Source organism: Scyliorhinus torazame, chromosome 15 (assembly GCF_047496885.1).
Source record: "Scyliorhinus torazame isolate Kashiwa2021f chromosome 15, sScyTor2.1, whole genome shotgun sequence".
NCBI classification, from domain to species: Eukaryota; Metazoa; Chordata; class Chondrichthyes; order Carcharhiniformes; family Scyliorhinidae; genus Scyliorhinus; species Scyliorhinus torazame.
Window position 1 is genome coordinate 7,420,693 of NC_092721.1, and position 22,083 is coordinate 7,442,775.

General features: G+C 50.9%; 1 protein-coding gene across 2 annotated transcripts in view; it reads right to left on the minus strand.

The window, feature by feature from the left end:
• Nucleotides 1-7,690, minus strand: part of gramd1c (GRAM domain containing 1c) — a 90,866-nt gene extending 83,176 nt beyond the window's left edge. The window contains exons 1-2 of one of the 2 annotated variants that reach the window (XM_072476026.1): nucleotides 7,560-7,642; nucleotides 6,828-6,888 (exon numbers count right to left, since the gene is read on the minus strand). The gene's annotated coding sequence lies outside the window, so the exon portion shown is untranslated. Of the gene's footprint in view, nucleotides 1-6,827; nucleotides 6,889-7,559 lie in introns of both variants that reach the window. The other variant, XM_072476025.1, reaches the window with a different exon arrangement.
• Nucleotides 7,691-22,083: the final 14,393 nt, after the last annotated feature.

Genomic DNA, 22,083 nt, shown 5'->3' on the forward strand with positions numbered 1-22,083 from the left:
AGGGGCCCCAGCGGCACTTGGACGACGATTCTTGGTGTGGGAAGGCAGCAGTAAGGTCCCCCCAGCACTGCATGGAGTGGAACAGGAGTGGAGTGGTCATAAAGTGATCTTGGAGAAGAGGAGAACGGGCGCAAAAAAGTAAGATGGCGGTGGGCGGAGGCCAGGCAGCGTGGGCGCAATGGTCGCGGGAGCAGCAGGAGTTCCTGAAAAGCTGCTTTGCGGAGCTGAAAGTAGAGATGCTGGCCCCAATGAAAGCGTCGATTGAGAGGCTGGTGGACACCCAGAAGGATCAAGGGGCGGCGATTAGACGGGTGCAGCAGAAAGCCTCTGAAAACGAGGACGAGATCCTGGGCCTGGCGGTGAAAGTGGAGGCGCACGTGGAGCTGCATAAAAAGTGGCAGGAAAAGTTTGAGGTCCTGGAGAACGGGTCGAGGAGGAAGAATCTCCGGATTCTGGGTCACCCTGAAGGTGTGGAGGGGTCCGACATCGGGGCATATGTAGCCACGATACTGAATACACTAATGGGTGCGGGAGCCTTCCCGAGGCCCCTGGAGCTGGATGGGGCTCAGAGTCCTGGCAGGAGGCCTAAGGCAAATGAGCCGCCAATGGCCGTAATGGTGAGGTTTCACCGCTTCACGGACAGAGAGTGCGTCCTGAGATGGGCAAAGAGGGAACGGAGCAGCAGGTGGGAAAATACAGAGATCCACATCTACCAAGACTGGAGTGCAGAGCTGGCTAAGAAGAGGGCAGGATTCAACCGGGCCAGGGCGGTTCTCCACCGAAAGGGGATGAGGTTTGGGCTGTTGCAGCCAGCGTGATTGTGGGTCACTTTTCAGGACCGCCACCATTATTTCGATATGCCGGAGGAGGCGTGGACCTTTATTCAGAACGAAAAATTGGACTCAAACTAATGGTTTGCTGTGGGTGGGGGGAGGGGGGATTGGATGTGATGTGTGTGTTTTACTGGGCATGGGTATTGTTTTGGAGAGCCGCTCCTCGCGTTCAAAGGGGGGAGGGGGGAGGCTGCAGGAGAAGGAGCTGCACCAGAGGGGGGGGGCGGTGCCGCAGGGGTGTCCGTATCGACTTGAAGCGGATGGGGGGGGGGGGGGGGACTTTGATGGGGAATCTAAATGGGGGAAACGCTGGCAGAGGCTGGAGTCAGCTGACTTACGGGAGTGCAATGGGGGGAGCAAGGGGGCTTGACAGTTTTCTAGCCCGGGGGGGGGGGGGGGGACTGGGTTGCTGCTGCATTGACCGAAGGGGAGCTGGAGGTAAGATGGAGAGTCGGGGCGGCGGTCCTCCGCCTGGGGGGCTGGAGAGTACGGGAGGCGTGGGCACGGGGCCGGCCTAAGAAAGGAGATGGCTAGTCGGCCGGGGGGTGGGGGGGGGGTCAGTCCCCCGATCCGGCTGATCAAAGAAGAACAAAGAACAAAGAAATGTACAGCACAGGAACAGGCCCTTCGGCCCTCCAAGCCCGTGCCGACCATACTGCCCGACTAAACTACAATCTTCTACACTTCCTGGGTCCGTATCCCTCTATTCCCATCCTATTCATATATTTGTCAAGATGCCCCTTAAATGTCCCCATCGTCCCTGCTTCCACCACCTCCTCCGGTAGCGAGTTCCAGGCACCCACTACCCTCTGCGTAAAAAACTTGCCTCGTACATCTACTCTAAACCTTGCCCCTCTCACCTTAAACCTATGCCCCCTAGTAATTGACCCCTCTACCCTGGGGAAAAGCCTCTGACTATCCACTCTGTCTATGCCCCTCATAATTTTGTGTGCCTCTATCAGGTCGCCCCTCAACCTCCTTCGTTCCAGTGAGAACAAACCGAGTTTATTCAATCGCTCCTCATAGCTTATGCCCTCCATACCAGGCAACATTCTGGTAAATCTCTTCTGCACCCTCTCTAAAGCCTCCACATCCTTCTGGTAGTGTGGCGACCAGAATTGAACACTATACTCCAAGTGTGGCCTAACTAAGGTTCTATACAGCTGCAACATGACTTGCCAATTCTTATACTCAATGCCCCGGCCAATGAAGGCAAGCATGCCGTATGCCTTCTTGACTACCTTCTCCACCTGTGTTGCCCCTTTCAATGACCTGTGGACCTGTACTCCTAGATCTCTTTGACTTTCAATACTCTTGAGGGTTCTACCATTCACTGTATATTCCCTAACTGCATTAGACCTTCCAAAATGCATTACCTCACATTTGTCCGGATTAAACTCCATCTGCCATCTCTCCGCCCATGGAACGTGAGGGGCCTGAACGGGCCGGTCATGAGGGCCCGGGTGTTCACGCACTTAAAGGGACTGAAGGCAGACGTTGCTATGTTGCAGGAGATGCACTTGAAAGTGGTGGATCAGATCAGGCTGAGAAAGGGATGGGTGGGGCAGGTCTTTCATTCGGGCCTGGCTGCTGAGTCGGATCCCGGATCTGGAAGCGGGGAACCTGATAATGGGGGGGGGGGGAGAAGACAACGACTTTAATCGGTACTGGACCGATCCAGGTCGAGGTCAGGCAAGAGGACAGCTGCGGCCAAGGTTCTCAGGGAGTTTATGGATCAGATGGGGGGGGCGGGGGGGGGGGAGTGGTTCCGTGGAGGTTTGCTAGGCCGGCGGCCAGAGAGTTCTCTTTTTTCTCCCATGTGCATAAGGCCTATTCACGGATAGACTTCTTTGTGGTGAGCGGCAGTTCCTGGACCAATTGAGGTTCCCGAGAGTGGAGGAGGGGCAAGTGGAAGGCTGGGGGCCCCGATTGGGTTAGAGGAGCTGGTTACAGGGTTGGGGAACATGCAGGCGGGCAAGGCCCCGGGGTCTAATGGGTTCCCGGTCAAATTTTACAGGAAGTTTGTGGATCTGCTGATCCGCTGCTGGTGAGAACCTTCAACGATGCGAGGGAGGAAGGGATTCTCCCCCCGACAATGTCTCGGGCGCTGATCCGTAAGCGGGACAAGGACCCGCTGCAGTGTGGCTCGTATAGGCTGATCTCGCTCCTTAATGTGGATGCCAAGGTGCTGGCAAAGGTCCTAGCCACAAGGATTGAGGATTGTGTCCCGGGAGTGATATGCGAGGACCAGACGGGGTTCGTGAAGGGCAGGCAGTTAAATGCAAATGTGCGGAGGCTCCTGAATGTGATTATGATGCCCTCGGAGGGTGGGGATGCAGAAGTGGTGGCGGCAATGGACGCGGAGAAGGCCTTTGATCGGGTGGAGTGGGAGTACCTATGGGAAGTGCTTGGCAGGTTTGGGTTCGGGGAGGGGTTCATAGGGTGGGTCAAATTGTTATATCAGGCCCCGGTGGCGAGCGTATCTATGAACCGGCGGAGATCAGAATATTTTAGGTTGCACCGTGGAACGAGATCGGCGTGCCCCCTGTCCACTCTGTTGTTTGCTTTGGCAATTGAGCCGCTGGCCATGGCATTGAGGGAATCTAGAAACTGGAGGGGGTTGGTCCGGGGAGGGGAGGAGCATCGGGTCTCGTTGTATGCTGATGACCTTTTGTACATCGCAGATCCAGTGGAGGGGATGGTGGAGGTCATGCGGATCCTTAGGGAGTTTAGGGACTTCTCAGGCTACAAGCTTAACGTGGGGAAGAGTGAACTCTTTGTGGTGCATGCGAGGGGCCAGGAAAGGGGGCTGGAGGAGCTGCCGCTTAAGAGGGCGGAGAGGAGTTTCCGATATTTGGGTATCCAGGTGGCCAGGAGTTGGGGGGCCCTGCATAAGCTTAATTTGGCACGGTTGGTAGACCAGATGGAGGAAGACTTTAGGAGATGGGACGTGTTGCCACTCTCCCTGGCGGGCAGGGTGTAGTCCGTTAAGATGACAGTCCTCCCTAGGTTCCTGTTTGTGTTCCAGTGCCTGCCCATCCTCATACCCGAGGCCTTTTTTAAGCAAGTAAGCAGGATCATTATGGGGTTTGTATGGGCAAGTAAGACCCCAAGGGTCAAGAGGCTGTTTCTGGAGCCTAGTCGGGACAGGGGTGGGCTGGCGCTACTGAACCAGTGTAGTTATTACTGGGCAGCCAATGTGGCAATGATTCGGAAATGGGTAATGGAGGGAGAGGGGGTGGCGTGGAAAGACTAGAGGCGGCGTCATGCATGGGCACTAGCTTGGGAGCGCTGGTGACGGCACCTTTGCCGCTACCGCCGACGTGGTACACCACGAGCCCGGTGGTGGCGGCGACACTGAGGATCTGTGGGCAGTGGAGACGGCACAGGGGTGAGTTGGGGGCCTCAATTTGGTCCCCAATACGGAATAATCATAGGTTTGCACCAGGCAGGATAGATGGCGGATTCCTAAGCTGGAATCAGGCAGGAATTAAAAGGATGGGGGACCTATTTATCGACGGGGCTTTTGCTAGCCTGGGGGTGCTGGAGGAGAAATTTGGGTTACCACCCGGATACGCTTTTAGGTACATGCAGCTGAGGGCGTTTGTGAGAAGGCAGAGAAGGGAATTTCCGCTGCTTCCCACACGGAGGATTCAGGACAGGGTGACCTCGGGTGTATGGGTGGGAGAGGGCAAGGTCTCTGCGATCTATCAGGAGTTGCAGGAGGCGGAGGAAGCCTCGGTGGAGGAGCTGAAGGGCAAGTGGGAGGAGGAGCTGGGCGAGAAACTGGATGAGGGCTTGTAGGCGGAGGCTCTGGGCAAGGTTAACTCCTCCTAGTCTTGCGCCAGACTTAGCCTGATCCAGTTCAAAGTAGTTCACAGGGCACATATGACAGGGGCGAGGATGTGCGGATGTGGGGTGGAGGACAGATGCGTGAAGTGCTCGGGGAGCCCAGCGAATCACGCACACTAGCGCTGGGCACGCCCAGAACATGAGTGGTTCTGGAGGGGCTTCGCAAAGGCTATGTCCAAAGCCTTGGACACTCGGGTAAAACCGAGCTGGGGGATAGCAATATTCGGGGTATCAGATGAACCGGGAGTACAGGAGCCGGAAGAGGCCGGAGTTCTGGCCTTTGCGTCCTTGGTAGCCCGGAGGAGGATCCTACTAACGTGGGGGGATGCGAAAGCCCCAAGCGTGGAGGCTTGGATTAATGACATGGCAGGATTCATCAAGTTGGAGAGGATAAAGTTTGCCTTGCGAGGGTCTGTGCAGGGGTTCCTCAGGCGGTGGCAACCGTTCCTAGACTCTCGCGGAACGTTAGGTGGTGGTCACAAAAGAGCAGCAGCAACCCAGGGTTGGAGGGGTTTTTGGCTTGTTTTTATTATTGTAAGGGGCGTTTGCCCCATTTTTGTTCTTAGTTTGTTAGTTTAATATTTAGTGGTTTAAGTTGTTGGAGGGGATGGCGTAAGGCCCCCCCCCTTTTTATTTTTCTTATGTATATTTTCTTTCCTTTTTGGAGTGCTTTGTAAACAATTATTGAAAACCTTGAATAAACATATTTTAAAAAATAAATGCTTGAAACAAACGGGGGAGGAGGAGGGGGGGGGGGAAAGAGAGAGAGAGAGAGAGAGAGAGAGAGAGAGAAAGAGAGAGAGAGAGAAAGATAGGATGTTCAGGAAAAGTTATATTCTGACCTTGAAGTAGTCCTTACTAAAAGAAGAAAATGTTAATGACAGGGTTGGCGGTGGCTCCAATGTCTGGAGTGGAACTGTTGGGAAAAACCTGTTGATATCCTTCTAACTTTAAGATAAGCGCCAAATCACAGGTACACTTGAAATGATGCAACATAAACATTCAAAAACTGAAAATATTGTACAAATTAACAACAAATAATTGTTAATAAATATAAAACCAAACAACACCATTGTGCATATTTGGATAGGAAAGGATGCAAAAGGATCAGCATCTAAAATTACGGTTGTCTAGGTGCACATACAGCAGAAGGGATGTTACATACCATATTTTTCCATATATAATATGCATTTTTTCCTAAAACTGATCTAAAAGTTAGGGTATGAAATATACATGATAAATCAAAACGGGTTATGGGTTTTTGAAGCCAGTAATTGGGCCTCATGGGGAATGCAGCAAATCCTGTTTGGACTCAACTATCTTTCCCTAGCAAAGGATTTTTATCCGGCTCACAAAAGGAATTCAGGGCAGATCTCAGTTTCCCTGCCTGATACTGCATAAGGGCAGAAGGTTGGAAACTCTCACAAGGAAACACGTAGGCTCCAAATTTGCTGCCTGCAAAGGCGTTAAACAGTGCATTCTTTATTCAAAATCGGCTGAGTGACGGTTCTCCTCCGAGGCAATGCATCTGGGATTTCAAAACTTTACTACACCAAAGGACTTAAATGGCATCATAGGATGTCATCCGAACCCTTTTATTGGATAATGGATACTCAGAGTGCAGATATGTTAGCTGGTATATTAGATAATAAAACATGCCGGAGACAGATAGTGCAGGAATCCTCTGGGAGTCTGGCACTCATGAACAGGCCTCCAAGCGTGTAACAGCTGGCGCCCATCACTTACAACTGGTCTGCCATGTCCCTGGAAATAAAAATACTTTGACATTGCAAATGCGTATTATACACAGTGATGAGGAAAATTTGACTTCTTGTTTATGAAATTTCAGTCTAGGCGTGCAATACATTTGGAGACATAATGATGGTATTCAAACAAACTCTCTGCCATGACTGAGAAACCCCCCAGTTTGAGTCAGATTGGTACAGTCCTTAAATAGGAAAATAACAGCGGAATAACCACAATAAAAACACACACACACACACACAAAACATATAACCACAACGGCACAGCGCATTACAAATTACAGAATAGACCGCATTTGGATCTATGTAAACACATATCTATACATTATGTACAGATTTATATTCATTTAGACAAAAGGAACCATTTTGTTTAATCTACCCGCCAACAACTATGATCTGCGATTCTATTCTAACTGCTCCCTTAGCGATCCCACTGCCACCTATAAAACATGAAGACGAGATCTTAGCGAACGAATAAACCATATTCTCACAGTACAAGTTACAACAACGACAACAGTATATCATTCTATTTACTTGGCCGTGCATGCGAATATCACCTTTGCCACTCAGCTATTTCCACAAGGTTGGTAAGTATTGGAACCAGTTCGACAAATGTTTCAAACAGGCAAGACTGTTTGGACAAAGGATACTCAGACTATTTAGTGGGTCCAATAACTGCCTCAATATCAGATTGATTGCTGACATAATTCTATTAACTCCTGATAGCTGAGCCCACTCACTAAGAACAGGGTCCCAGATTTCTAATAGCTTACAGTGGATGAACCACACAGGGGTTCAAGGTGGCTCCCTCACCACCACCACCTTCTCAAGGGCAATTAAGGATAGGTAATAAATACTGACCTTGCCAGTGTAGGTCACATCCCATGAAAGAATTCAAAATATGAATTGAGGTGGGGTCTTTGTAGCCTAGCACAAGGCAAAGGACTTCACCATTCCAACATCACAAAAGAAAGAAAAAAAACCCCCAGTGTTTAATAGAAGTAATCTTTCAGGCCAAAACAAAGAAACAGATTTTGGACAAACTTAACGCAGAAGCTAGTTCAATTTTGCAAAGTAGCAAAGCCCTTCCTGTCTAATCTGGAAACATTACCTGTACTGTTCCACACCCATGCTAGCGTGACACGCTGACATTTGTACACAAACAGCAGACTGTGTAGAACCTGCTTAACATGGAAGTTACTCCAAACGCTGAAGGTTGAAGTGGGAGGTTTTAAAGGGTCGAAGTTCACATCATTGTTGCCGTTTCCTGTACAGATTGATGATTTCAGGTGGATCGGGGTTACTGGGTGTGACGCGCATGATTCTTAGTAGAATGAAGAAATGTGGCTTTGGCAGCTCGAGAGAATGCATTTCTATTTAACCATTTGTTGTTATCTGCTGTTGCTACACTTTAAATATTCAATTGTAATCATTCCTCAATTTTAAATTGAAAACTCTTCTTCCTCAATTCATGCGAACAATCTGGCACATAAACACAACCATTTTTAGTGTCAAAAAATAATAATAATCTTTATTCGTGTCACAAGTAGGCTTACATTAACACTGCAATGAAGTTACTGTGAAAATCCGCTAGTCGCCACACTCCGGCGTCTGTTCGGGTACACAGAGGGAGAATTCAGAATGTCCAATTCACCTAACAGCACGTCTTTCGGAACATGTGGGGGGAAACCGGAGCACCCGGAGGAAACCCCAGACACAACGTGCAGACTCCGCACAGTGACCCAAACTGGGAATCGAACCTGGGACCCTGGCGCTATGAAGCAACAGTGCTAACCACTGTGCAACCATGCTAATGTCTGTGAGAACTATAATATTATGAGCTAGATGACTCATGATCAAGCAGATATCTACGTTGCCACCTTGTACAAAACACATTCAAGCTGGTTATTTTATTTTAGCACATTTACAAAATATCAACAAGCAACATAAAGAAAATGAAAATTCTAAAAAAAGTGAGGTTTTCAGTTGTAAGTTTTCTGCTTTCAGTCATTAATTTTCTTAGTCGGAGCGTGGCTGGATTAGTAATCCAGAGGCCCAGGTTAATGGTCTGCGGACATGGATTCAAATCCCTCTACAGCAGTGGTGAAATTACAATTCAATCAATAAATTGGAATATGAAGCTAATCTCAAATGTGGTATCCATGGAACTATTGTCAATTGTTGGAAAAACCCATCTGATTCACTAATGCCCTTTTGGGAAGGAAATCTGCCGTCCTTGTAGGTCTGGCCTACATGTGGCTCTAGATCCACAGCAATGTGATTGACTCTTAAATGGCCGAGCAAGCTGCACCAGAAAAGGGCAATTTGGGATGGACAGCAATGCCCACAGCCCCTGAAATAATAAAGACTGGCTGTTAAGTCCTGGTTAATACAGGGAGAACAGATTCTGACATGAAGGTTAATCAGATGCAGGTTGGGAGCTCTCCTTAACTGAACTCCATAACTTGCAAACAAGTAATGAAAACATAGCTCAATGTTGAACTGCACTTTTTAGTGCAAAAGTAAATTGACATTCAGGCTTTCTTCTGTTGCCAATTACCCCCCGACCATCCTGACCTGAAAGTGTTGGCTTTTTACCTGGAATCTTATTTCATGGGCATTCCCATTCTTGTTCCAAGTGTTCACAATTCTGGTTTCAGCCTTAATTAAGTTGCTGACAAGCAATTTGACAATGGAAATTGTGAAAGCCAAATCCAATCCTATCCTCACCTGAGACACAATTATCAAAACAGCAAACAGGAGCAGGAACCCCTTCCCTTCCAAATAGAGATAAGACCAATTGTAACACTCCTCCCACTGAAATCAGTTAATTCAATACTGCTAGGGGGTCAAAGCTGGGAACGTCCTGGTCTAACTTGCAAGCTCATTGGATAGACTGAATAACCAATCATGGCAATGTCCTCTCTTTGTTTTTTTTGCCAATTCTTTTGCCTCTTTGCTTAAAGATATTGGGCGCGATTCTCCAATGCCGGTTGGGAGAATCGCCTGCCGCGGCAGCTTTCCACGCGACGCCGGTCCGACGCCCTCCCGCGATGCACCCAAGCGGCGAGATTGGCCCCGTCGAGTTCTGCACAGCGCAGGCCGGAGAATCGCCCGAGACACCCAAAATGGCGATTCTCCGCTACCCCCGCTATTCTCCGGCCCGAATGGGCCGAAGTCCCAACGGCGTGACCCCAGTTCACGCCGTCGCCGTTCACCTGGTAAATAAAGTCATCAGCCAGTCGTGCTGGCTGACGCTGAGCAGTGAGGAGGGGAGCGGACTGTTCCGGAGCTCCTGCAGACCGGGTCGGTTCCCCGAGACCGCTGCGGCCAACGGGGGGTGGGAGGGGGGCTGAGGGAGGGAGTGGAGGGGGGGTGAGGGAGGGAGTGGAGGTAGGAGGGGGGTGAGGGAGGGAATGGAGGTGGGAGGGGGGTGAGGGAGGGAGTGGAGATGGGAGGGGGGGTGAGGGAGGGAGTGGATGTGGGAGGGGGGAGGGAGGGAGTGGAGGTGGGAGGGGGTGAGGGAGGGAGTGGAGGTGGGAGGGGGGGTGAGGGACAGTGTGGAGGGTGTCGTCCATCTGCGGATGCCACGTCAGCCGCCCTGCTATGGCAGGACGGTGACGAGGACACGGCCGCAGGTTGTCATGTGGCTGATGGGCTCAGGCGACTGGCACACTGGTAAGGAGGACGGTGTGAACTGACCGTTGGACGCAGACAGTGACCAGGGGTTAGGCTGGCTGCGTGTCTGCACCGCGACCAGGCCACCGGGGCACACAGGTATCCCAGGCAGCCCGGCTGGCGAGGTGTGGAAGAACCTCCGTGTAACATGTCGCTTCTCTGCCCCCCACCAGTCTCCTGCAGGTCACTATGTTGCCAACCAGACAGCGATGGTCACTGCCGTGGTTGGAGCCGCTGCACTGCAGGTGGCCATCCGGCAGCGTAGACTGCGACGGCCCACAGTGGCTGCAGATGCAGCGGCTGCTGCTGCTGCAGCAGAGGGGATGGCTGCGGAGTGGCCTGTCATCGCCGCGCAGGCCGCAGGCGCTCAGGCCCGGAATGTCCAGGGGGATGCCAAGGGGAACATTGACCCCCAGATGGTGAGGAATGCACAGGAAGTGGGCACTGATATCGCAGTGCATGGGGGGGGGGGAGAGCCACTGATGGTGGTGCCAGGGCGTCACAGGCATCCAGCAAAGCCTAGGGTGTACCGTGACAGAATGTCGTTCGAGGCCCTACCAGACATTACATGCAGGAGGAGACTAAGGTTCAGTAGGGAGACGGTCGCATATATATGCCACCTCGTGGCGCACCTCGCACCACGTGGAACGGGAGGAGGACATGTTATACCAGTCTCCGTCAAAGTGACGGTGGCCCTAACTTTTTACGCTACTGGTTCCTTCCAGGCGCCGAACCGGAACCTATCCGGGGTCTCACGGGCATCGGTCCACAAGTGCATCCGGGCCGTGACCGACGCCTTGTACGCCATCGCGGACAGGTACATTAAATTCCCCGAGCACAGCAGGAAGCACGGGCACGTGGATTCGCCAAGGTGGCCGGGATACCGATGGTCCAGGGTGTCATCGATGGTGTGCACGTCCCCATGCGCCCGCCTGCAGACAGCAGGGACGTGTTCATGAACAGGAAGGGCGCATACTCCGTGAACATTCAGGTGGTCTGCGACCCCCACATGAAGATCATGCACTTGTGCGCAAGGTACCCCGGGAGTGTGCACGACGCCTACATTCTGGCACAGTCGTTCATCCCGCAATGTTCGATGGATTCCCCCCTCTCTCTCCACCCCCCCCCCCCCCCCCGCCCCCCCCAAACCCGGCTGAGGGGCTGGTTGCTGGGCGACAGGGGCTATCCATTGAGGTCATGGCTGCTGACGGCAATACGGAGGCCTCAGACCAACGCGGAGAGCCTATACAACGAGGCCCATGCAGCAACCAGGGGTGTGGTGGAGCGGTGCTTCGGCCTGCTGAAGATGCGATTCAGATACCGGGACTGATCAGGAGGGGCCCTGCAGTACCGGCCCGACAGGGGCAGTCACATAGTTGTAGTCTGCTGTGCGCTGCACAACATTGCCATGTAGAGGGGAGATGCCCTGGTGGAGGAGTCGGCGGGAGGACCCGGTGGCTGCGATGAGCGGCACCACTCCCTGCTCCTGGACGCGAATGGACTCCTCCAACTGCGTGTGCAGGTCCTGGAAGATGGCCCTCATCCCGTTATTCAGTCCCTGGGTGTCCACATGCATCGGGTGTCCGGGTGGGTCAAGTACATCCAGGAACCCGGGAACCGTCTCGGCGGCAGCTGGTTGCTGGGCCTGGGTTGCCCTCCGACCGTCCAGCCCCTCGGCTGCTCCAAACTACCGGCTCGGCTCTGTGGTGCGCACCAGACCGTGACCCGGGAGCCTCATCACTTATTTGCCCACCGAGGTGAGTGTCTCTGCGATGGTGGATGGTGTGGGAGACAGCAGTGCCGCTAGCTCTAGGTCATCGTCCATAAAGAAGTCTGGTGTGTCCTGGTCCCCCTCATGGCCCGGCGCAGGGTGCATGCGGCCCATGTCATGTTCCGCCCCAGGTGATTCCGTGGACTGTGTGGCCGTCCTCTGTGCGTCACCGTCCACTGTCCCCGTCCTGTCCCCGCCACTGTCGTGGCTCATGTCCCTACCTTCGGGCAATGCACAGCCATCACTTTCGTCAGTGTCCGTCCTGTGCCCCTCAGTATTGTCTTTGTCCATCCTCTGTGCGTCCCCCTCCAGCGTCCCAAACTGAGAGGATGGCCCTCCAGTCCGACCTCCTGCCACCGTCTGGCGTGCGTCCCTGGGTGCGGTTGAGGTTGCAAACGGTCGGCTATGTCTTGGCCGAGACGACCCTGGACGTTCGGCGGCTGGTCCTGGGGAACACAATGATACGGGGTTCGTTAGACACGCTGGGTCGGGTGTACGGTGGTGGTGGGGGCAGTGTGTGAGGGGGGAGGGGATCGAGGGTGCAGTGGCCAGAGCGTGAGAGGGGAGGGGATCGGGGGTGCAGTGGCCAGAGTGTGAGGGGGGCGTTGACGGGCTGAGGGCGGGGGGGGGGTTGGAGAGGACATGCAGGGTTGTCTCACTTGCTTCTGCGCCTCTGACCTGGCATGGCAGATCCCCCAGCGAGGTCCAGGGCCCTCTGCTCGTGAACGTTTAGGGGGTGCAGCACTGGCAAACCCCCTCCGGTTCTCATACGCTCACTATGGTTGTGCGCTGTCTTGTCCTGTGGGGGGGGGGGGTTGGATAAAGCATCACAATTAGGCGGGTATCATCAGGGCGTGCAGATATAGGCTATATTAATGTTGGGTGGGGAGACAGTTGGAGCCACGCCATGGCATCTCTCCAGGGGGTCGCAGTGCTCATGTGGGTCGAGTACAACGTTGTGCACCCTGACCCCCCCCCCCCACTCCCCCCCCCCCCCTCGTGCCCGGGGGGGGGGGGGGGGGGGTTGGTTGTGACCCGGGGGCACCCTCGTGGCACTTACCCTGGCAGCCCTAGTGAGGTCGTGCAGCTTCTTCCGACACTGCTCCCCGGACCGGGGGGTGTGCCCCACAGCACTCACAGTGGTGCCAACATCACGCCAGCCGCGCCTCACTGTGCTGGACGGCTGGTGATGCCCACGTCTTGGGCAGAGGGTGGCCCTTCGTTGTTCAACCTCAGAGAGGAGGGTGTCCAGGTCTGTGTTCTGGAACCTCGGTGCGGCTCGTCAGGGCTCAGCCATCTCTCCTCCTCCTGGGTCCTAAATGGATCGCGTCATTTATGGCGCTGCGCGGCATCATTCGGGCGTCGCGCGCTTACAACGCTGCTTTCGCGCCATGCCTCCCGAGTTCCTCGCGGCCCTGCTCCTTGCCCATTTTCGGGGCCTGAATCGATCGTGATCGGGGCCGTTTCGCGCCGTCGTGAAACTCGACGGCGTTCACGACGGCGCGGGGACTCTGTCGTGACATCGGAGAATCCTGCCCAATGAGTCTTCTACAAGAAATGTCATCCTCTAGACTTCCGGTGGCGGCCAAGGTGTGAGTGGTCGCACACAGAGCAGCTCCTGCTTGAAAGCGTAGGAAAGAGCTTTTTTTTAACCTGAAATCAGGTATAACTTCGAAGGAAAAGTGTAACTGAAGGATGATGTGGAGATGCCGGTGTTGGACTGGGGTGAGCACAGTAAGAAGCCTTACAACACCAGGTTGAAGTCCAACAGGTTTGTTTCAAATCACTAGCTTTTGGAGCACTGCTCCTTCCTCAGGTGAATGAAGAGGTAGGTTCCAGAAAGATATATATAGACAGTGTCAAAATATATGATGGTGGGATGGAACCTATTTCTGTCATCGTGTAGTCGTTTCAGTGATTCTTCGCCATGGGTCCAAAGGAAAAAAATGTCATGTATCTGGTGTATAATGTCGGTTGAAGGTCCTGTGCGGTGAGGAAGTGTTGTTCAAACTTGTGCATGAAGATGTTGGCCTATTGGGGTGCGAATTTGGTCCCCATGGCTGTTCCGTGCGTCTGGATGAAGAACTTGTTGTCGAAGGTGAAGACGTTGTGATCCAGAATGAAGCGGATGAGTTGCAGAATTGAGTCTGGAGATTGGCAGTTGTCGGTGTTGAGTACTGAGGCTGTTGCAGCAGTGCCATCGTCATGGGGGATGCTGGTGTAGAGTGCCGAGACGTCCATTGTGACGAGGAATGTTCCTGGTTCAACTGGTCCATGGGCGCTGAGTTTCTGTAAGAAGTCCATCATATCGCGACAGAAGCTGGGCGTTCCTTGTAACAGCTCTTTAACCTGAGAGTACCCCTCTCTCTGGATCTGTAAAGACTTAATTACCTGCAAATGCTCGCATTCAAAGTATCGTCTTGCATCTATGATTTTGTCTATAGATATGTTTCTGGTACTTACCTCTTCATTCACCTGAGGAAGGAGCAGTGGTCCGAAAGCGAGTGATTTGAAACAAATCTGTTGGACTTTAACCGGGTGTTGGAAGACTTCTTACTAACTGGAGGATGACAGAGAAGTTCCCCCTGGGAGTGGCATGTCTGCTGGTTACCAAACCCGGCAGAAGAAGGTGAAGGACCTGGCCACGGAGTTGGAAGAGACCTGTGGCACAGTAGTTAGTGGAAAGATGGCAGAGCGGGAAGGGTCAATGCAAGAAGGAAAGCCCCAGATGGAACAGTTGATGGCCTTCATCAAGGAATAGTTCCACTAGATGAAGGAGATGCAGGAGGATCACTCGAAGGCTATCGAAGGGGCTGTGGCAACCCTGAAGGGCTGTCGCAAATCCGGGAGATTGAGAGGGTGATCTCGGAATGCAGCAATAAAGTGGTGACACTGGAGGCGGAGGTGGGGCTCTTAGGAGACCTTTGAAAGACGTTGAGAGCAAAGATGGAGGAGCAGGAAAACAGGTTGAGAAGTCAGAACCTGTGAATAGTCGGTCTGCCTGAAGGAGTGGAAGGTGCGAGTGCCGCGAGGTACGTTTTGAGGATGCTGGCAGGGCTGGTGGCGGAGGGGGTGCTGGACAAGGCCCCTGAGAAGACAGAGTGCACAGGTCTCTGAGGCAGAAGGCAACAGCTGGGGAGCCGCCATAGGCAGTGATCGTGAAACTGCACAAGTTTGTGGGGAAAGAGAAGATTCTGCAGAGGGCCAGGGAGAAGTGGAACTGCGAATGGGAGGGGAACAAAGTCCAAATATACCAGGGCATTGGAGCTGAACTGGCAAAACGGAGTGCGGAGTTCAAAAGGGCCAAGACAGTGCTGTATTGATGGCAGATCAGGTTTGGGGTGCTCTACCTGGCAAAACTATGGGTGAATTATGAAGGCCATGAATATTATTTTGAAACCCCAGAAACAGCCAATAACTTTATCAAGGAACATAAACTGGGGGAGAACTGAACAAATTTGAGAGATGGAGGTGCCGGCACATTGGAGTAATGGAGAATGTGGGTAGAGTGGGGGTTGCAGGGAGGGGGGCTTTTTTCTTTTCCTCCAATGTGGAGGGGTTTTCTTCTGTTGGATTGACACAAGGTAGCAGGGGTGAAAAGTTTCTATGGCAGACGGCTGACCCCACCCCTCTCCTGCTGCCTGTGGCTGTCGTAGAATCATAGAATTAACAGTGCAGAAGGAGGTCATTCAGCCCATCGAGTCTGCACCAGCTCTTGGAAAGAGCACCCTACATAGGAGCAACTGTGCTGACCACTGTGCTACCGTGCTGCCCTGTGGTTTTTCATTTTATTTGTCTTTGGGGAAGGTGACCTGTGGTTCGAGATGAGTCTTTGTTTGGGTGGGGGAGGGGTGGTCCAAGATGAGCCTTCTTCATGGAACAATGGTGAGAATGGGGAGGGGTGGGGGGGTCGGTAGGAGGAGCCTTTGGGCGAGAGTTGCCACGCAGGCAGGTAATGCTGGTGAACGCAAGTGAGGTGGGGGAGAAGGCAGAGAGAGATGGCCATAGGGGGGGGGCGGGCGGAGGGAGATGCAATGCGACGAGGTTGGAGAAGAAACATAGTCAGTTGAGAAAGGGGCCATCTTGGATGGGCCAGGTATAGGGTGAAATTAACAGGGGAGAGCCAAAAGGGGAGGATGACGGATGGTAGAGGGCAATGGGAGAGTAAAACCCCGGTAAGGCTGATAACATGGAACGTGCGCGGGCCAGTCAACTAGTGAAAAGATCTCGGGTCTTTGCGCACCTCAGGAGTTTAAAAGCAGAGGTGGTCTTTCTGCAGGAGATGCACCTCCGAGTGAAGGACCAGGTTAGGCTGAGGAAGGGGTGGATCAGATATTCCACTCGGGATTTGATTCAAAATCATAGGGCGTGGCCATTTTGATGAGTGAGAAAATGGGGTTTGTGGGTGCGAAGGAAGTGAGGGATCCGGATGGGAGTTATGTGATGATGAGTGGGGTACTGGAGGGGGCGCCGGTGGTATTGGTGAATGTGCATGCAACGAATTGGGATGATGTAGGTTTATGAGGGGGTTGCTGGCAGCAATCCCGGATTTGTCCACGCACCAGTTAATCATGGGAGGAGATTTTAATTTTGTCCTAGAGCCGAGGGTAAATAGGTCAAGTCCCAGGTCAATGGGTAGGATACGAATGGCAAAGGTGCTGGGCGGGTTTATGGAAAAGATGGGTATGGTGGACCTGTGGCGCTTCAAGAACCCAGGGGGAAGGGAGTATTCCTTTTTCTCACATGTGTATAGGAAGCATTCAAGAATCAACTTTTTTGTGGTGAGCCGGGAAGTTTTGGTTGGCGTGGAGGGGGCAGAGTACGCGGGGTAGTAATCTCGGACCATGCACCCATTGGCCCCATTTGGAAAGGGTTAAAAGCAGTGGTCCGAGGAAAGATTATCTTGTTCAAGGCACGTGCGAATAGAGAACGGAGGGAGGAATGTGAATGGCTAATGAATGAGATAGTTGAGATAGATAGGGAGTACTCGAGGGCACCCACCACGGATGGATTAGCAAGGAGGAAATAGTTGCAGGGGCAATGTGATAGGTTGATGATGGGAAAGGCACTGCTGCCTCACGGCGCCGAGGTCCCAAGTTCAATCCCAGCTCTGGGTCACTGTCTTTGTGGAGTTTGCACATTCTCCCCGTGTTTGCGTGGGTTTCGCCCCCACAAGACAAAAATGTGCAGGGTAGGTGAATTGGCCACGCTAAATTGCCCCTTAATTGGAAAAAATGAATTGGGTACTCTAAATTTATAAATAAAATTTTTTATATGTTTCATTTATTCATTTCATATATTTTGTAAACCATACACCCATATCATCATTTGAAAGCCTATAAGCTTTGTACATTTGTATTTGTTCAGGGAAATCTATGATTTAACTGCAGATTTTAATTATTTACTTCTTTGAAGTTGATCTTTGGCCCATCTCAGCATGTCAAACATCATTCCACGGAACATTTTCAAATAATTTGCACAAATGCCAGTTTTATCTCCTTTGCAATTGGTTCTGTGATAAGACATGACGATCCATCACTTATTTCTTTCAATTGTTTTTCAAATGGAAAAGTGGTCTTATTTTCTACCACAGAGCGATACAACTAGTTTTACAATACCCACATTAATAATATGAAGCTTGAAAATCTTTGTATATGCTGGCTGAATAATTTCTGGTCTGCTGGCTGGAATAATTTCTCTCCCGCTAAAGAGAGAGATTAATCCACAAGACTCGCCCTTTTGAGGTTAGATGGATGCCATTACTTAATTAAGAACCCTACAGAGTCAATTTTATTAATTTGCACTCTTGCCATTGAGCTTTGCACGTTGGCTATGTCAGTCTGGGGATCAGGACATTTCACTCAAATTTTAAGTGGCACAATTTGCACTTGGATTGGCGATTGTGTCCAAAGTTGAATCTCTTCTTTAAGGTTACACTAATCTCTGTTTGGAAGAAGTTAAAGATTCTGAGTTGCTTTACTTTATTGTGAAGAAATGTTCATTACTTGCATACTATTAATATCTCTGATCCAGGTTTCTTGAATTGTTTTTTGAATTTGCCAGCTTTTGGCAAATTTGGTATGTGGGGTTGGAAATCTGTAACGCTATGCCATACAAAGGAGGCTATTCTCTGGGGCCACTAGCCCCAGACAAGATTCCTGATGACCCCTTGAATCGGGCTTGAGGGCCAAATCGGGAATCTCACCGGACATGAAACCCATTTTCACCCTCTCCTTCCGCCTAGAGAGGGTGAGAACCTGATCCAAACTAATAATCATTAATTTGAATGTAATTAGCGGGTTTTAAGCAGAATGCGCCGGCCTCCGGGGTTGCTCCTGCTCCCCCCGCTGGAAATAACCCAGGCACAAATCACTACTGGTCCCTAAAAGTGGGGACCAGGCACCAGGGACAGCGAGGGGGACAAAGGTGTTGTTAAAAGCTTGTCAAGTTGAAGTTAAAAGTATTCCCTCTGATGTGTTGGAACCCTTTGATATCTCTGCCAGCATGTCAAGTTAAAAGAGGTCTATTGGAGGCAGCACTCAGACAGAGCACCTGGTCTTTCTAGGAAGCGCTTCAGAACAAATAAACAGCGTCTGAAAAAAAAACTACGGTTAGAAACAACACCTGCTCAAAAGAGGATGCACTTCAGAGTTAATGGACCATGAAGAGCTATATAAACAAACAAAGTTGCACAGTGGTTAGTTAGCACTGCTACCTACTACGCTGAGGACCCGGGTTCAAATCCCGGCCCTGGGTCACTCTCTGTGTGGAGTTTGCACATTCTTCCCGTGTCTGCATGGGATTCACTCCCACAACCCAAAGATGTGCAGGGTAGATGGATTGGACACGCTAAATTGCCCTTAATTGGAAAAAAAAAAATTGGGTATTCTAAATTTATTTTAAAAAACCAAGTTAAACCCTTCTTTGAAATAATCTGGACCTGTCAATCAACAGGCTTGTAAAAGGTAATGGACTGTGAAATTGAATGTAAATAATGCAGTTCAAAGCTTTTAGGCTTCACAGCATGCCCAGAGGCTTAAAACGTTGAAAGGAAATGAAATTTACTGTGAAAAAGCACATCAAAGGTTTCTAACACATCAAAAGGGAAGACCTTTACCCTCATCTGAACGATCATTGATATTGACAGGCTGGGAGAAATGTTAAAGGTTTGAGGGCTACAGAGAGACTACCTTAATCTGACAGATCTTTGAACCTGACATGCTGGGAGAGACATAAAAGTGTTTCAAGGCTACAGAGAGAAGACTTTATCTTTATCTGACAGATCCTTGAACTTGACATTATGGGAGAGTTATCAAAGGGTTCCAATACATCAGACTGAAGACTTTTAACTTGAATTTGACATGCTGGGAGAGGGTTTAAAAGTTATCAAAGCTACGGAGGGAGCCATACGATCTCCATTCCAGGAAAGACCCTGGACCTGAGCTCCTGCAGCCCAGCTCGAGCCACCCCCGACCCCCATCTCCCTAAAGGACCCCCTTTGAGACTCTGGAGGTAAATGTAGAGAGGCTACTCACCCCCTTTCTCCCCTCGGTGTTCATGGCGTCAGGTTAGCCATGCCAAGGAGTGGGTCTGAAGGGGGACATTGAGGGGGCCGTCTGGAATGGGTCCGAAGAAGGGGCCCTAAAGGGGAGGACATGGGGAGTAGGGCGAGGTAGGGCGCTGTTTCTGAGGGTCTGTGCAGACTGGATGGGCTGAATAGCCTCCTTCTGCACTGTAGGAGTTCTATGACATTTGGCAAGCCCATAATTCATAGAATCTACAGTGCAGGAGGCCATTCGGTCCACCGAGTCTACACCGACCCTTGAAAGAGCACCCTACTTGAGTCCATATCTCCACCCTGTCCCCATAACAGTGTAACCCCAACTAACCTTTGGACACTACTGGGAAATTTAGCGTGGCCAATCCACCTAACCTACACATCTTTGACTGTGGGAGGAAACCGGTACACCCAGCCTCATTTTGCATGGTAAATTCTATGATTCTATGAAAATCTCTTGTGCTCTATCACTTTCGTAGTTTGGCTCATTTCATCTTGATTACCTGACTTAAGTGTCCTGGAGCATGCGTATTACTTCAGTCCTTATAATCTGCCACGGCTAGTTTTAAGTTCTAGCTGTATATACTTCCCAGAAGTTTATGTGGACATTGGACCTAATAAAGTTATTCTTAAAAGTGTTAGCTGTAGAGATACTTTGAACAGACCAGGTGAACACCCCTACACCAAGGACGACAGCAACAAGTGCAGTATCATTTTCACCCAGTGATAGATTCATATCTTGCTTATCTAGCATTTAAAGTTGTTGTTGCTATAAGATATATGCAATAAACCAATATTGTGTGTGCGTGAGAACCTGATAGGAGGTGTGGCTGACAATAGCCTTCATTCAAAGGGTTGATTCTGTCCCTGTCATAAGTTTAAGCTCATGATAACTTTGAGCTCCAGACATGAGTAAGAACTGATTGCGAGCTTGATGTTATTGGCAAACTGCAAGGGTGGGATTGCTAAGGAGTGTGGAGCAATAAATGAGATGGCATTGCAGGACTTAGAAATTCACAGCATCAAAGGGCCAATCCCTAACAATTCCGATTAGACTTTGCCAGACAAATGTGACCTTCCAAAGGAGCTGAACAGGTTTCTGCAGGCTTCAATGGAAGATTTCACTGAAGCGTGCACCAGAGAGTTGGTACACTTCAGCACATTAAGGCACATGGGTCAATAGCAAACATTGCAGGCTGCATATGGGCAAGGGGGCAATGTCTGTGATCGTAGATTTACACATCATAAATCTGGACTAAAGTCCGAAAGAGGTTTACAAATGTTGGGAGGGCAGGTGATGCATTGTAGCTGCACTATGCAGGAGCTGATGGATGCCAGTGTGATCCAAGGGAACCATGTCTGCAATAAGTGCCTACAATTCAAGGAGCTTTGGTTCAGAGGAATGAGCTGGAGGCAACGTTACAGACACTGCGATGCATTAGGGAGGGGAAAGGTTACCTGGGCATTATATTCCAGGAGGCAGCTAGACACAACCTCTTAGACAGGATTGTCTGATTTCATCCAGGGATAGTAAGTTGTGACTATGAGTGAGGCAGGTAAGGGAATCAAGGTGGTAGAAGTGGAGGACACTTTGCAAGTGTCCAACAGGCTCAAGGTTCACGCAGGGGCTGCAAGACGAATGAGCAATCTGACCATAGCACCAAGGTATCGGAGGCCATTCAAATGGGGGAAGTAAATAAAAAGGTAGTGTTAGTAGGAGATGGTATGGAATCATAGAATTTAGAGTGCTGAAGGAGGCCATTTGGCCCATCGAGTCTGCACCGGCCCTTGGAAAGAGCACCCACACCTCCACCCTATCCCCATAACCCCACCTAACCTTTTGGACACTAAGGGGCAATTTTGCATGTCAAATCCAACTAACCTGAACATCTTTGAACTGTGGGAGGAAACCGGAGCACCCGGAGGAAACCCATGCAGACACGGGGAGAAAGTGCAAACTCCACACAGTCACCCAAGGCTGGGATTGAAATGAATGAATGAAATGAAAATCGCGTATTGTCACAAGTAGGCTTCAAATGAAGTTACTGTGAAAAGCCCCTAGTCGCCACATTCCGGCGCCTGTTCGGGGAGGCTGTTACGGGAATTGAACCGTGCTGCTGGCCTGCCTTGGTCTGCTTTCAAAGCCAGCGATTTAGCCCTGTGCTAAACAGCCCCTGAACCGGGGACCCTGAAGCTGTGAGGCAGCTGTGCTAACCACTGTGACATCGTGCCACCCTATAGTCAGGGGGACAGACACTGTTCTCAGCAGCCAAGAACTATAGTCCAGAAGGCTGTGTTGCCTGCCTGGTACCGAAGGTCAGGACATCGACATGAGGCTGGAGATGAACTTGCAGTGGGAGAGACATTTTCAGTTGTCATGGCCCAAGTAGGTACCAATGATATCTATATAGGACTAGGAGATTCTGCATCGGGAATATGGTAAACTAGGGGATAAATTTAAAAGCAGAATGTCAAAGGTACCTGAACCGTGAGCAACTTTTATTCATTGACAGGATGTGAGTATCACTGGCAAGATCAACACTTGTTGTCCATCCCTAATTGGTCTTGAAACTAAATGGCTTATTGTAATCTACATTTCAATTGTTTATTTGATCACAGCATCGTAAT